General features: G+C 39.1%; 1 protein-coding gene across 2 annotated transcripts in view; it reads right to left on the bottom strand.

Moving 5' to 3' along the window:
- The window catches only part of ZNF566 (zinc finger protein 566), a 38,218-nt gene extending 30,782 nt beyond the window's left edge, over positions 1-7,436 (bottom strand). For both annotated transcript variants that reach the window (XM_082367398.1, XM_082367399.1), the window contains exon 1: positions 1,666-7,436. The gene's annotated coding sequence lies outside the window, so the exon portion shown is untranslated. The remainder of the gene's footprint in view (positions 1-1,665) is intronic.
- Between the last annotated feature and the right edge of the window lie 7,912 nt (positions 7,437-15,348).

The raw sequence follows: 15,348 nt of genomic DNA, 5'->3' as shown, positions 1-15,348 counted from the left end.
AGAATAGTTAAAAGATTGATAATTTCAAATAATGGAGACGATGTGGAACACCTGAAACTCTCATACATTACTGGATGGAATGTAAATTGGTACAACATGAGATATTGGTAGTATCCATTAAACATGCCTGCCCAATGATCTAGCAATTCCACTCCTAAATATTTACTCAAGAGAAGAGCATTTACGTGTTCACCAAAACCACAGTAGAATGTTCATAGCAGCAACACAATTCGTAATAGCCCCAAATTAGAAAATATCAAATGTCCCTGAACAGTGTAATCAATTAATAAATTGCAATATACCCCGAAATGTAATGAGAACTAAGTACAATTACACTCAAAAACATAGATGAATCTCATAGACATAACGTGGAACAAAAGAAGCCAGGCATAAAAGAACACATGCCATATAATTCCATTTATATATGAAATTCAAGAATGGGTAAAATTAATTAATGGTTATAGAATTCTGAATATTGATTCTGGGAGAGGAATAACTGGGAAGGGGCATGAGGGAAACTTCTGGGGCGCTGGCAAAGTTCTCTATGTTGATCCAGGAAACTGTTTTATCACTGTATACTGAAGATTTGTGCACTTTACTGTATATATGCTGTATGTCATAAAAATGTTTTAAAAAAACTATCAGAACCATGTTTTGGTAGGGACATGGAGCAATGAGATGTTTCAAACACTGCTGTGCAAATATAAATCTGGCACCCTCTTTTGTAAATATTTTGGCACTATTTGGTAAAGTGTAAGATATATGACCTAGCAACTCCATTGGTAGGTAAACTCATGCATGTGTACCCTATGTAAAAGAATGCTCCTGGCAGCATAGTCTATAAAGTCAAAAACTAGAAATAACTCAAATGCCCATCATTACTAGAAGGGATGAATAATAGTAGTATACTTTAAAGGGATGGAATACAATATAGCAAGGAAAACAAATGAACCACTATTATATCTAATATGCATAATTCTCAAAAACAGTTGTACAAATAAGCAAAGTAAGAGATAAAAGACAGTATGGCAACATTCATATAAAGTTTAAAAACGGGGGGAAAACTACAGTATAATGCTTAAAGAGGTAAACACAAGCGAAAAAACTTCAAACATTTAGCCAGTCACACAAACATAATCACACACAAACTTAAATCACCATGGTGACATACAGCTAGAGATAACCCACAACCCAACAACAGGGCCGCATACCCAGGGCCCCAAATGGTCACATAAGCACAATCACACATTTACCAAGAGGACAGTCAGTCACAACCGGCACTGTCACAGGCACTGCACACCTGCACATGGTCGCACAGTCACAATCACACTAACCACAGATTAAAACCACACAGTATCCACAGGTGCCCCCACGTGTACTCTGCAGCCCACAGTCGCACAGTCACACCCCTCTACGGGGACAAACGCTATCACATCCACCGAGTCACAAGCTCCTCACACCCCTACATACAATGCTGCACGTGATTACACGCACATCACCGGGTCGCATCCCATCACACCAGCACAGTCACAGGCTCTCAGATTGTGCTGCACACGATTATCACTGGAACCACACACGCGCTCACTACAGGAACAGCCAGACACAATCACGCGTTCATTCATCACATACCACTACACAGACACAATCACACAATTTCAAACTCACCCCCTCAGCGGTACAAAGCCGAGGCTCCGGTCCCGCCCTCTCCTCTGGTTCCCCACTTCAGGTCTTCCAAGCTTCCAAAGCAGCACAACCTTCCAAAGGACTGTAACAGTCGTCTGTGCAGACCTGAGGGTCCCGCCAGCGCGTGACTTTGAGGCTGAATTCGCGCGAGAATAACGTTCTTGCCGAGAAGTCCTCTGGGAAGTGTAGTCAGAGACGTCCCTGCGGTGAGCAAGATGGCCGCCGGCCTCCCGGATTCCTCTCAGAGCTCAGCTGCGACCCAGCCGAAAGGATCGCATTCCGTCATCAAACCGCGCATCGGAGGCTTCACGGAGCGTGGCTCAGCCTCGGGCCGTGACTCCCAAAGAAGCTCACTCTGAAGCGTTTGAAAATGGATCTTCCGGGCCCGCCCTACTATCCCCTGGAGTTGAACAGGCTCTGGAAGAAAAGAACTAGTCCGCAAAGGGAGATAATTTGCACAGCCGAGCCTTCTGGGAAATGTAGTTAGGGAGCAGGAAAAGCGGTGGATGGGTCGTTTGAAATTCGTCTTGATTCTTCACAGCCTGCGCTTGGTCACACCCCGGAGATTTCTGGGAGTGTCCCTGCGCCCAAGGAGTGCGCAGGCATCCTGGGTCGCCGTTTTGGCTTTTCGGGCGTGAGTTTGGTTTGGGGGTTCCTCAGTGCAGAGGGCTTCTGAGACCTGAGCTTCTGAAATCTAGTCAGGGAGGACAAAGGGGAGGAAACCAGGAACCTGCAAAGTTATTGGGGAGGTTGAAGGGGGAGGAATCGCTAAACGTGAAACAGGGAGGGGTAAACTGAACGGGATGCGTTTCCGATGTTGCGAAGGGGGTTGATGCTATTCTGTGCTACTTACTGATTTCTCTGTGGTAGTCGGGGAGTGAGGAGAATGAGGGGGCGGTGAGGCAGGTTGTGCAGGAGGCAAGTAACGAAAGCCCGGATGTGTGTGACTTAGGGTGTCAGGGGTAGTAGAGAGGGGCAGGAACAGAACTGTGTGTGTGTGTGTCTGTGTAATTGATAATTTAAATGAGTATCACCGTATGTATGACTGGGATTGTATACTGGAAAATAATCTCTGAGCCTCATTGTAAAACAATAACAAGAAGGATAGATCTGGAAGCCTTTTCTTTCTTTTTTTTTTTAGATTTGATGGGAGAAAGGTTACGTAATTGAGCTAATAAATTATTGAAAGCTTGACTTTTATGTTCAACCAGAAGCGTCAATTTTGGAATAGAAATAAAAACAGCGCTTTCGTTAAAAAGAAAGTCGGTTTGAAAGGAACTTTTTTTCTATTTTCTTTTTTTTTTTAATGGGGTGCTTGCCCTTGCTTAGAGCCCAGACCCTGGAGTCATAGCCATTCAATCTTACGTGTTCTTTTAATGTCCTGGGGGAGGGGTTTAGGTCTAAGGGAGCTGATTTGTGAAGTCTCGGACTAAGAAATGACTTTAAAGTTTGATGAGCAGTATCGGCCATTGGAAACAAGCAGAGAAGTGAATTAGGGAGTGTTATTCCCATTTTCTGATGAAAACACCATGGTCTAGAGAGATCAAGGAATTTAAGTTTAAAGTTCTTCAAGGAGCCTAGTCATATCAACGGATTTACTAATTTTTTCTGGTTACCGCCCCCCGCCAGGCCAGGTGGATTTTGTTAGGTGTAGAAATAAATTGCTTCTAATTGCAAAGATACTTTCTCCAAGAATTTTACTACAGTTACTTTTAATGTAGTTTTAAATAAAAGGAGAAAATACGGTTGTTGGGTATAAAATTCGTGTAAATAAACTTCATATGTACAAACAAAACCTTGGAATAGGATAAAATGCTTAAGAATTATCTTAGCAAGAAATAAATAAAACCTACATAAAAAACTTAAACACTATGAAGGACACACAAAGAATTAACAAATGAAAAGTTATACCATATTCTTGAATAGAAATCTTTAACATCATAAACATGTCATTTAAAATTAATTTATGAATTTAATATGATTCCATTGAAAAGAATATATTTTTCTAAATAGGGGTTATTCTAAAGTTCAAGTGGAATGACAAAGGAAGGAATAGACAGTATATCTGGGGGAAAAAAAGCAGTGGGAGGCAGTTGGGGCTAGTCTTACCCGATCACAAAACATACCCTAAAACTTCAAGAATTGAAATAATGCGGGCTTGTTATCTGACTGGACAGACCAGTGGAACAGAACAGAGAATCCAAAAATGGAACCAAATAAAGAATTTTAGTGTCTGGTGAATGGGGCATCTCAGATCAGTTGGAAAAAATGGACTTTTCAATAATGGTAATAGAAACAATTTGGTAGCCTTTCTGGAAAAAAAAATAGATTATGCCATGTACTGAATCCAGAGTTAACTCCAAATGGGTCAAAACTTAAAACTTAAACAAAAAAATAAATAAATTACAGAGACTGAAAGCTTGAATTAATTTATAACCATGGAATGAGGAAGGCCTTCCTAACTTCAAAATCCCAAAACCAAGACGTAAAAGATTGATCATTGCTACTACATGAGAAAAAAAAAAAAAAGTTAAAGTGACAAGCTGGAAAAAATTTGCATTTTTTGTTACAAACAAATAGCTAATCTCCCTAGTATATAAGGAGCACTCAAAAAATTGATTAAACAAAAAAGACAACCCAATAAAAACTGAGAACGAGATTAACAAAAAGTACTCAGAACAGAGTCTACATATTGTTCTCAAGTATATGAAAATACACTCCACCTCATTCATAGGAACATAAATGCCATTAAAACTATGTAGAGATACTGTTTCTTATAGACTTGAATGGCAAATATTCCCAAAATTTGAAAACTTACCTTGTTAAGAGGGACTGCGATTGGTACAAACTATTTGGAAGGCAATTTGGCAGCATCTTTCAAAATTCCAATTGCATTTATCCTTTGACTGAGCAATCCCACCTCTGGGATTTTATCCTACAGATCTAGTTATGATGATGCATATCCAAGATCTTTGTGTTCATTACATTTCTTTTCAGAAAGGTATCACAACCCCATTCTTGACAATTTCCTTGACTTCCTTCAAACCTCTCTTTCATTTTTCTACTTCTAATCCTCTGATCACTAAAACAAATAATAACAGCAACAAAAACATTAGTGAATTGTTTTTCCACTTGACTTCTTAAAGTTAGGATTCTGTTATTGACCATCTTCTCTTAATCTGTAATTTTTTTCTTTTTGAGCAACTATATCCCACTACGATGGCTTCAGCAACATTTACTGACTCATGACCAACAGATTTGTTTCCATGCTAGGCCTATCTTTTTTGTGTATGTGATAAATTATGCATAACATAAAATTTACCATTTTAATCATTTTTAAATGTATAGTTTAGTGGCATTAGTACATTCACATTGTTGTCCAACCACCACAACTATCCATCTCCAGAACTTTTTCATCATCCTAACCTGAAACTCTGTACACACTAAACAATAATTAGTGATCCCCTCTCCCTTCTGGTAACCACTATACTACTTTCTGTCTCTATGAATCTGACTATTCTAGGTACCTCATGTAAGCAGAACCATACAATATTTGTTCTTTTCTGCCTGGCTTATTTAACTTAGTATATAATGCTTTCATGGTTCATCCATGTTGTAGCCTGTATCAGAATTTCATTCCTTTTGAAGGCTGAATAATATTTCATTGTATGTTTATACCATATTTGTTTATCCATTTATCTCTTGAAGGACATGTGGGTTGTTTCCATCTTCTGGTTGTTGTGAGTAATGCTGCTGTGAACATGGTATACAAACATATCTTTGAAACCCTGCTTTCAATTAATTTGTGGGTATACCTAGAAGTGGAATTACTGGATCATATGGTAATTAAATGTTTAATTTTTTTGACGAACCACCATACTGTGTTCCACAGTATGCTGCTTCTGTTTCTGCTGCTTCTTCTTCTTCTTCTTCTTCATATTGTTATCATTGTTGTTATTATTATCATTATTATTATTATTGGAGTATAATTGCTTGACAATGTTGTGTTAGTTTCTGTTGTACAATGAAGTGAATCAGCTATAGGTATGCATATATCCCCTCCCTCTTGGACCTCTCTCCCACCCCCCCCATCCCACCCATCTAGGTCATCACAGAGCACTGATTTGAGCTTCCTGTGCTTTATAGCAGGTTCCCACTAGCTATCTGTTTTACACATGGTATTGTATATATGTCAATCCTAACCTCCCAATTTGTCCCACCCTCGCCTTCCCCCCCCTGTGTCCACATGTCCATTCTCTATGTCTGCGTCTCTATTCCTGCCCTGGAAGTAGGTTCATCCGTACCATGTTTCTAGATTCCACATATATGTGTTAATATACAATATTTGTTTTTCTCTTTCTGACTTACTTCACTCTGTATGACAGACTCTCAGTCCACCCACATCTCTACAAATGACCCAATTTCGTTCCTTTTTATGGCTGAGTAATATTCCATTGTATATATGTATCACATCTTCTTTATCCATTCCTCTGTTGATGGACATCTAGGTTGTTTCCATGTCCTGGCTATTGTAAATAGTGCTGCAATGAACATTGGGGTATTATTATTATTATTATTATTATTTCACTGGCTAGGACATCCAGTATGATGTTGAATAGGAGCAATGAGAGTGGACATCATTGTCTTATCCCTGATCTGGGAGAGAAGGCATTCAATCTTTAACCACTAGTGTTAGGTCCTCTATTAGGCTAAGAAAAGTCATTTCTACTCCTAGGTTGCTGAGAGTTTCTATTATGAATAGACCTTAAATTTTGTCAAATGCTTTTTCTGCATAAGTTGATATGATCATATGGTTTTTCTTTTTTTTAGTTTAATATGGTGGATTACATTAATTGATTTCTGAATATTAAACCAGCTTTGCATTCCTGGGATAAACCCAACTTGCTTGTGATACATACTGTATTGCTGGTTTTGATTTGCTAACTTTTTGTTGAGCAGATTTGTGTCTATGTTAACAAGGGTATTGGTCTGTGCTTTTACTTTTTTTTTTTTTTTGGTACTGTCTTTGTCTGGTTTTGGTATCAGAGTAATGCTAGCCTCATAAAATGAGTTAGGACATTTTCCCTTCTGTTTTTTTGGAAGAGATTATGCAGAATTCCCATTATGTATTCTTTAAATATTTGGTGGACTTCAATAGCAAAACCATCTGGGTTGGAACTTTCTCTTTTTGGAATTTTTAAACTATGAATTTAATTTCTTGTTTACATTGAATTATATTTGATATATAACATTGTGTAAGTTTAAGGTATACAACATGATGATTTGATACATTCATATATTGCAATATGATTGCCATTGTAGCATTAGCTAACACCTCTATCATGTCACATAATTATCATTTCTTTTTTGTGGTGGGAGTTATTAAGAGCTAGTCTGTTACCCGGTGTGATGTTTATAATACAAATTTGTCGCATATAATCACTGTACTGTGCTAATGTACTGTGCTAATGGTGATCCAGTGATCACCAGGACTTATTTATCTACTAGTTGCAAGTTTGTATCCTTAATCTCTCTCCTATGCCCCCAGCCCCTGGTAACCACCATTTTACTCTTTGTTCTTATGAATTTGGCTTTTTTTAGATTCCATATATAAGTGATAACATACAGTATTTGTCTTTTTCTCTCTGATTTTTCTCGCTTAGCGTAAAGTCCTCAAGGTCCATCCATGTTGTGAAAATGGTAGGATTTCCTTCTTTCTCATGGCTGAATAATATTCCACTGTGTGTGTGTGTGTATGTAGATATATATATATATCTCACTTCTTTTTTATCCATTCACTGTTGAAGAGAAATTAGGTTGTTTCCATACCTTGGCTATTGAGAATAACGATGCAATAAACATGGGAGTGCATATATCTCTTCAGTATCCTGTTTTCATTATCTTTGGGTATATACCCAGAAGTGGGATTGTTGGATCATATAGTAGTTCTATTTTTAACTTTTTGAGGAACTTCCATATTGTTTTCCTTAGTGGCTGAACAAATTTACATTCCCACCAACAGTGTATAAGAGGTTCCTTTCTCCACATCCTTGTCAACACTTGTTATCTCTTGTCTTCTTTATGATAGCCATTGTAACAAGTGTGAGGTGATATGTCAATGTGGTTTTCATTTGCATTTTCATGATGATTAGTGGTGTTGAGCATCTTTTCAGGTGCCTGTTAGCCATTTGGATTCCTTCTTTAGAAAAATGTCTATGTAGTTCCTCTGCCCATTTCTTTAATCAGATGGTTTGTTTTATTTGCTATTGAGTAGTATGAATTACTTATATATTTTGGATATTAACCCCTTATCAGATATATGATTTGCAGATATTTTCTCCCATTCTTTAGGTTGCTGTTCATTTTGTTTGTTTCTTTTGCTATGCAGAAGCTTTTAAATTTGATGTGGTCCCACTTGCTGATTTTTGCTTGTTGCCTTTGCTTTTGGTGTCATATCCAAAAAACTGATTACCAAGACCAGTGTTGAGGAGCTTCTTCTATATGTTTTCTTCTAGGCATTTTATTGTATCAAGTCTTACGTTTAAGTCTTCCATTCATTTCTAGTTAATTTTTGTTAGTCATGTATGACAGAGATCCAATTTCATTTTTCCGCATGTGGTTATCTAGTTTTCCCGATACCATCTGTTGAAGAGACTATCCTTTTCCCCATTCCAAACCAAGGGTGCTTGGCTCCCTTGTTGAATATTAGTTGACCATGTATGTTGGGGTTTAATTCTGTGCTCTCTATTCTGTTCCATTGGGCTATGTATCTCTCTTTATGCCAGTAGCATACTGTTTCATATTATAGCTTTGTAGTATAGTTTGAAATCAGGGGGTATGATGCCTCTGGCTTTGTTCTTCTTTCTTGTATTGTGTTGACAATTTGGGGTCTTTTGTGATTCCCTACAAACTTTAGGATTGTCTTTTCTATTTCTGTGAAAGATGCCACTGGAATTTTGATATGGATTGCATTGAATCTATATATGGCTTTGGGTAGTATGGACATTTTAACAATATTAATTTTTCCAATCTATGAACACAAGATGTCTTTCCATTTGTTTGTGTCTTCTTCAATTTCTTTCAACAAAGTCTTATAGTTTTTATTGTAGAGATATTTCACTTCCTTGGTTAAATTTACTTCTAGGTATTTTATTGGTTTTGATACTATTGTGAATGGGCTATTTCTTTTTCAGATGTTTCATTGATATTATATAGAAATGCAACTGATTTCTGTTTGTTGATTTTATACCCTGCAACTTTAGTGAATTTGTTGATTAGTACCAACAGTTTTTTTGGTTGAGTCTGAGATTTTCTATATATAGAAATCATATAATCTACAAATAAACCCTTTTACTACTTTTTTTCTGACTTGGATGCCTTTTATTTCTTTGTCTTACCTAAGTGCTCTAGCTAGGACTTCCAGTACTATATTGAATAGAAGTGGTGAGAGTGGGCATCCTTGTCTTGTTCCTGATCATAGGGGAAAACTTTGAATTTTTCACTGTGGAGTATGATGTTAGCTGTGGTTTTGTCATATATGGCCTTTGTTATGTTGAGGTATAGTCCCTCTATACCCAATCTCTTGAGGATTTTAACATATTTTTAAATTTTATTTATTTATTTATTTTTGGCTGCTTTGGGTCTTCATTGCTGCCTGTGGGCTTTCTCTAGTTGTGGCGAGCAGGGGCTACTCTTCATTGCAGTGTGCGAGCTTCTCATTGTGGTGGCTTCTTTTGTTGCAGAGCATGGGCTTCAGGAGCACAGGCTTCAGTAGTTGTGGCATATGGGCTCAGTAGTTGTGGCTCATGGGTGGTAGAACACAGGCTCAGTAGTTGTGGCGCATGGGCTTAGTTGCTCCACGGCATGTGGGATCTTCCTGGACCAAGGCTCGAACCCATGTCTCCCGCATTGGCAGGCAGATTCTTAACCACTGCACCACCAGGGAAGCCCCCTCTTGAGGGTTTTTATCATGAAAGGACATTGTATTTTGTCAAATGATTTTTCTACATCTATTGAGATGATCATGTGATTTTAACCTTTTATTCTATTATTGTGGAGTATCATTTATTGACTAGTGAATGTTGAATCATCCTTCCATTCCAGGGATAAATTCCACTTGGTCATGATGTTTAATCCTTTAATGTGTTCTTGAATTCAGTTTACTAATATTTTGTTGAGAAGTTTTGCATTTACATTCATCAGGGATATTGATCTATCATTTTCTTTTCTTGTCCTTTTCTGGCTTTGGTATCGGGTTAACGCTGATGTGGTAAAATGAGTTTGGAAATATTCCTCCTCTTCAGTTTTTGGAAAGAGTTTGAGAACAATTAACATTAATTCTTTAAATATCTGGTAGAATTTGCCAGTGAAACCATCTGGTCCTGGGGTTCTCTGTGTTGGGAGGTTTTTAATAATTGATTCACTTTTTGTTACTCATTATTGGCCTGTTCAGATTTTCTATTGCATCCTAATATAGTCTTTTTATAGATTTTATTTATTTATTTATCTATTTATTTATTTATTTATTGGCTGCATTCTGTCTTCATGCCTGTGCACAGGCTTTCTCTAGTTGCGGCGAGTGGGGGCTACTCTTTGTTGCTGTGCGAGGGCTTCTCATTGTGGTGGCTTCTCTTGTTGCAGAGTACAGGGTCTAGGCACACAGGCTTCAGTAGTTGTGGCACGCGGGCTTCAGTAGTTGTGGCTCACAGACTCTAGAGCCCAGGCTCAGTAGTTGTGGCGCACGGGCTTAGTTGCTCTGCGGCATGTGGGATCTTCCTGGACCAGAACCTGTGTCCCCTGCATTGGCAGGCAGATTCTTAACCACTGCGCCACCAGGGGAGCCCCCAGTACAGTCTGGGTAGGTTGTGTGTTTCTAGGAATTTGTTCACTGCTTCTAGATTATCTAACTTGTTGGCATATTCATAGCAGTCTCTTACGATCCTGTGTATTTCTGTAGTAATCAGTTGTAACATCTCTATTATTATTTTATTTATTTGAACCTTCTCTCTTTTTTTCTTTGTCTAGCTAAAGGTTTGTCAATTTTGGTTATGTTTTTGAAAAATCAGCTATTGGTTTTGTTGATATTTCCTATTGTTCTTCTGGTCTTTATTTATTTACTCTGATCTTTATTATTTCTTTCTTTCTGTTAACTTTGGGCTTAATTTGGTTTTCTTCTTCTGGTTTCTTGAGGTGTGAAGTTAGGTTGTTTATTTGAAACTCCAGTCTTTTAGTGAAAGAGGCCTATTTGCTCATCTTACAAGCTGCAGCCTGAGGGGTATGCTTCTAATTTAACACATATATAGGGGCTAACTGCAATTCTCCCCAGAGACCAGGACACCAGTTGGCCCCATCTTTATGCTCTCCCTTTGCCCCTGCATGCTGGAGTCTTCATGAAAGGAGCTTGTGCACAAGTCTAGCACCCCAGTTATGGTGGCTGCTGTCCAGAGGACACATTCCTTATAGCCAGATTCTGGTGGCCAGTGGTGCTTGTGTTCATGGGTTCAACGGGACGGTAGAAAAAACCAAAACAAAACTAAGCAGTTCTTAACTGGCTATTCCTCCAGGGGTTAGTACAGAGGGAGCAGACAGAAACACCCATCTCTTAGTCTTCCCCAGAAAAGGTATATCTGCATACTTTTTTTTTTAATTTTTATTTTTTGGCCATACCACGGGGCATGTGGGGTCTTTTCGATCCCTGACCAGGGATCGAACCTGTTCCCCGTGAAATGGAAGCACAGAGTCTTAACCAGTGGACCGCCAGGGAAGTTTATATTTGCATACTTTAAAAGCTGCTGTCTGACCAACTTCTTTAAGATGAAAGAAAGGGTGCTAATTAGTAACAGGAAAACATATGAAAGTATAAATCTCCCTGGTAAATGTAACTATTTAGTTAAGTTCAGAATAATCTAATGTTGTAATCGTGGTGGGTTAATCACTTATAAATCTAGTATGAAGGTTAAAAGACAAAATTAGTCTGCTGCTTCTGCACCAAGCCCTGGGAGAATAGCCACAGTGATTCTTCACAGGACTGTTAAGAACTGTTTCTTAGTTCACTATAGCCTTGTGAGTCTTGTGGACACACCTCATTGGCTTACAGAGCTAGATATTTTGGGGGTCTGTCTCTCAGGTGGAATTCTTAAAAGTTAGGGTGCCAGATACGTGGTCCAAACCTTTTACCCCTCAGGGAGAAGCTGGGAGTTGGGTTCTCTCTTGACTGTGTGTCACTGTGCCAGCAGTGGGGTTTATGGCGAGTTTGTGTCTCAGACTTTCCTACCTGTTTCACTGTGGATTTTTTCTCATTTTCCTGATATGTAGGAGTCACTCAGCTAGTTTCTGGGTTTCTTTCAGAGGGAATTATTCCATAGGTGGCTGTAGATTTGGTGTGTCTGTGGGAGGTGGTATATTAAGGAGCCTCTTATGTCAACATCTTGAACCCAAACCTCCACTGGCTTCTTAATCTGAGTCTACATTTTGAGGGGGCTGAGTGAGTGAGCAAAATGTGGGTGTGACAACCGGACTGGAGGCTTGAGTATAGTAGGAAATGCTCACTAATCATTTTCAGTCCTCTCTCTTAACACTTCCAATTCTGTCCATCCCACTGCTGCCTAATAGAAACTTTTCTTCCATGGTTTCAACTGTCTTGGGTCCAAGTATTAAGTCCCCTTGGTCTGAAAAGTGAGCATGGGGTTTTCTCATTCATTCTTATAGATCATGTTGTGGCAAGTCTGGATTTTTCTCCTCCCAAAAGCTATTTATGGAAATTACTATAAGCAAGATCATAAAAGCATAGGATAGTCTGTAAAATTTTTATATCAGTGTGCCATGTGACATTGTGTGCTGGGGCTTCTGAAGAGGCCAAGTATATATCACCCCATTTCCTCCCATGAATTGTTATTCAACTGAGATTTGGGACAAAGTGTTAAGACATATGGAAGCTAAATATTGCCTTTATTATAGATAAAGGCAAATTGGAGGATGGTTTGTGTGGGAGTCCAATGAGATTCCTGACTGGACTCCAGAAACAAATAGACTGGCTTAGTGAATCATGACGGTGGAAAAAACAGACTCTTAATACCCAGGCCCAAGGCGTGGGCTAGGGAATGCATGCTCTGTGCTCTATGCAGACAGGCAGATTCCACAGCAGAAGAGAAAAGAAGCAGGGCCAGGCCAGTCTAGGTTTAATCAGAAGACAGGAAACTACACAGTAACTGAAACAGGGAAGTTTAATATAAAGAATTATTAAGCAATAATAGTAATTATATAGAGCTATTTTTATATACTATTGAGATGGAAAGGGACTCAAGGGTCTCTGGGGCTGAGGCAGTGTACCTAAGGAAGGACCAACTTGGAAGGGGAGGGGTTCATACTTCCTGAAAGACCACTGGATAGCAGAGAAGTTTTCTGAGTTGCTCAGACCCCAGATATGATTTACACCAGGCAGTGAGATGAGCAGAAGCTGATAGATAGACATGTAGAGGGAGTTGGGGCATCACTATGGACACTACTGGAATGTGGAGCTATAGAGGCCTCCCTTTGTAGGTACCTAGCATATATCCATGAAGGGCTTGGGCCAGGACAGCTCCTGGTAGCTGTCAGCTGATAAAGGCCAGGTACTGGCTTGCTAGATGGCTGGCTACATGAGGCCCACAAGTGTGCATTTGTAGGGCTTTAGAAAGGGTATAGGGAGTAGAGCCCTGGCTGGGACACAGACACATTTGTTTGAAGAGCTCGGCTATGATGTCTGTGACTGAGTAAAGGACTAGAGAAAACATGGTGGCCAAATGCTGGAGAAAGCTGTGCCAGAAAGGCACTTTGTACTGGAGAAAACTATGGAACCAAGCAATAGAGAATAGAGCGTATTTTCAGGAACTTGGAGAGAGAGCCACACTCAACCAAGAACTCCTTCCTGCTGCATTGTTTCTCCAGCACCCTCTAATGACGAAACTAAACATCATGCTAGCTGGTGAAAGAAAAAATGTTTAAAAAGAAAAATCTCTTCTCACAGATCAGGCAACAAAGGGTTAATTTGGAGCTAAGCGGCAATAAATTCTCTAATCAGCTATTTTGCTCCACCTTTCCAGGAGAGAAATAAGAGGTAAGGCAAGAAGCCAAGAATATTTAGGGAAAAATCTCTCCTCTTGAAAAATGGATGAGTGGGAAAGAAGTATTATTCACTAACGTTCCCCAGGTTTTGTTCTGTTAACTCAACGGATATGGCCAAAACCCTCTGGAGTCAATAATTTATTAGTATAGCCTTGCTTGCATGTTCGTGAGACCACTGCCCCACTACCAACCCTTGTTACTTGGGGCATCCTTTTGGACTGCTAATGAAAATGTATAATTTGCCTCCAGAAGTCTCTGAATTGGGTCATTCATAGCACATTAGTTTAATTAACCCCAGGTCTTGCTTTGCCCAAATGCCAACAATCCTGTGACAAAAATTCTTTGCCTGACCAAACTTTAGTCAGATTCTTGAACCATCTCCTAGGTCTATCTGTGCACTTATTATGAAATCTATATGTAGCAAGAACTCTGCTAAGTCAGTTGAACTAGAACCCTTCACCCTTGACATCTGATCACTCTTGATATCTGATCAGGTTCCTCATCATCCACCATCCCCCAAGTGACAATGGATCATGCTGGCCTGCCTTCAACAAGAACCCTGTTAGGTTGATTTAGCCAGAACCACGCTTACCCCTGATGTTTCCTCTGAGAATTTTTCATCCACTGACCCTCATCCTGTTCCCTGGCTATAAATTTCCACTTGTCCATGCTGTATTCAGAATTGAGCCTGAGGTATCTTTTCCCCTATTGATATAGTCCTGAATAAAATGTACTTTTACTATCTTAGCTACTCTTCGGCTCTGGTTTTTCACATCAGTCTATAATTTTTTTCCATCCCAAATTATGCTTAGTTCTACTGTTTAATAAAGCCCATCACAGAGATTCTGCAATAAGGACTAATGAAATACCCAACATAAGATGTACCAAATTTGAGAAAATTTTCCTTCCACTCGTATTTCCTGTTTAAAGTCTAAAAACTAAAACCACTCAAAAGTTAAAGTCCAAAGTAGTGAACATTCAAAAGAGTTGAATCTGAAAACTAATCCTGTTGCTCCTTTGAAATAAAGTCCTATGGCTGAAAAATATTCCATTGTATATATACCACGTCTTTTTATTCCATTCATCCATTGACAGACGCTTAAGTTGTTTTCATATCTTGGCTATTGTGAATAATGCTGCAATGAACATGGGAGTGCGGATATCTCTTTGAAATCCTGTTTTCATTTCCTTTGGATATACAGTTGACCCTTGAACAATGCAGGGGTTAGGGGCACAAATTCCCAACGCAGTTGAAAACCGAGTATAATTTTACAGCCAGCCCTCTGGATCTGCGGTTCTGCATCTGAGGATTCAACTAACTATGGATCGTGTAGTACTGTAGTATGTATTTACTGAAAAAATCCATATATAAATGGACTCAGGCAGTTCAAACCCATGTTGTTCAGGGTCAACTGTATACCAGAAGTGGGATTGCTGGATTATATGGTAGTTCTATTTTTAATATTTTGAGGAACCTCCAAACTGTTTTCTAGTGTGGCTCCACCAACTTACATTCCCACCAGCGGTGCACAAAGGTTCCCTTTTCTCCACATCGTCACCAAC

This window comes from Balaenoptera borealis, assembly GCF_965194805.1.
Source record: "Balaenoptera borealis genome assembly, chromosome: 19".
Classification (NCBI taxonomy): Eukaryota; Metazoa; Chordata; class Mammalia; order Artiodactyla; family Balaenopteridae; genus Balaenoptera; species Balaenoptera borealis.
This window is presented reverse-complemented; position numbering and strand designations above follow the sequence as displayed.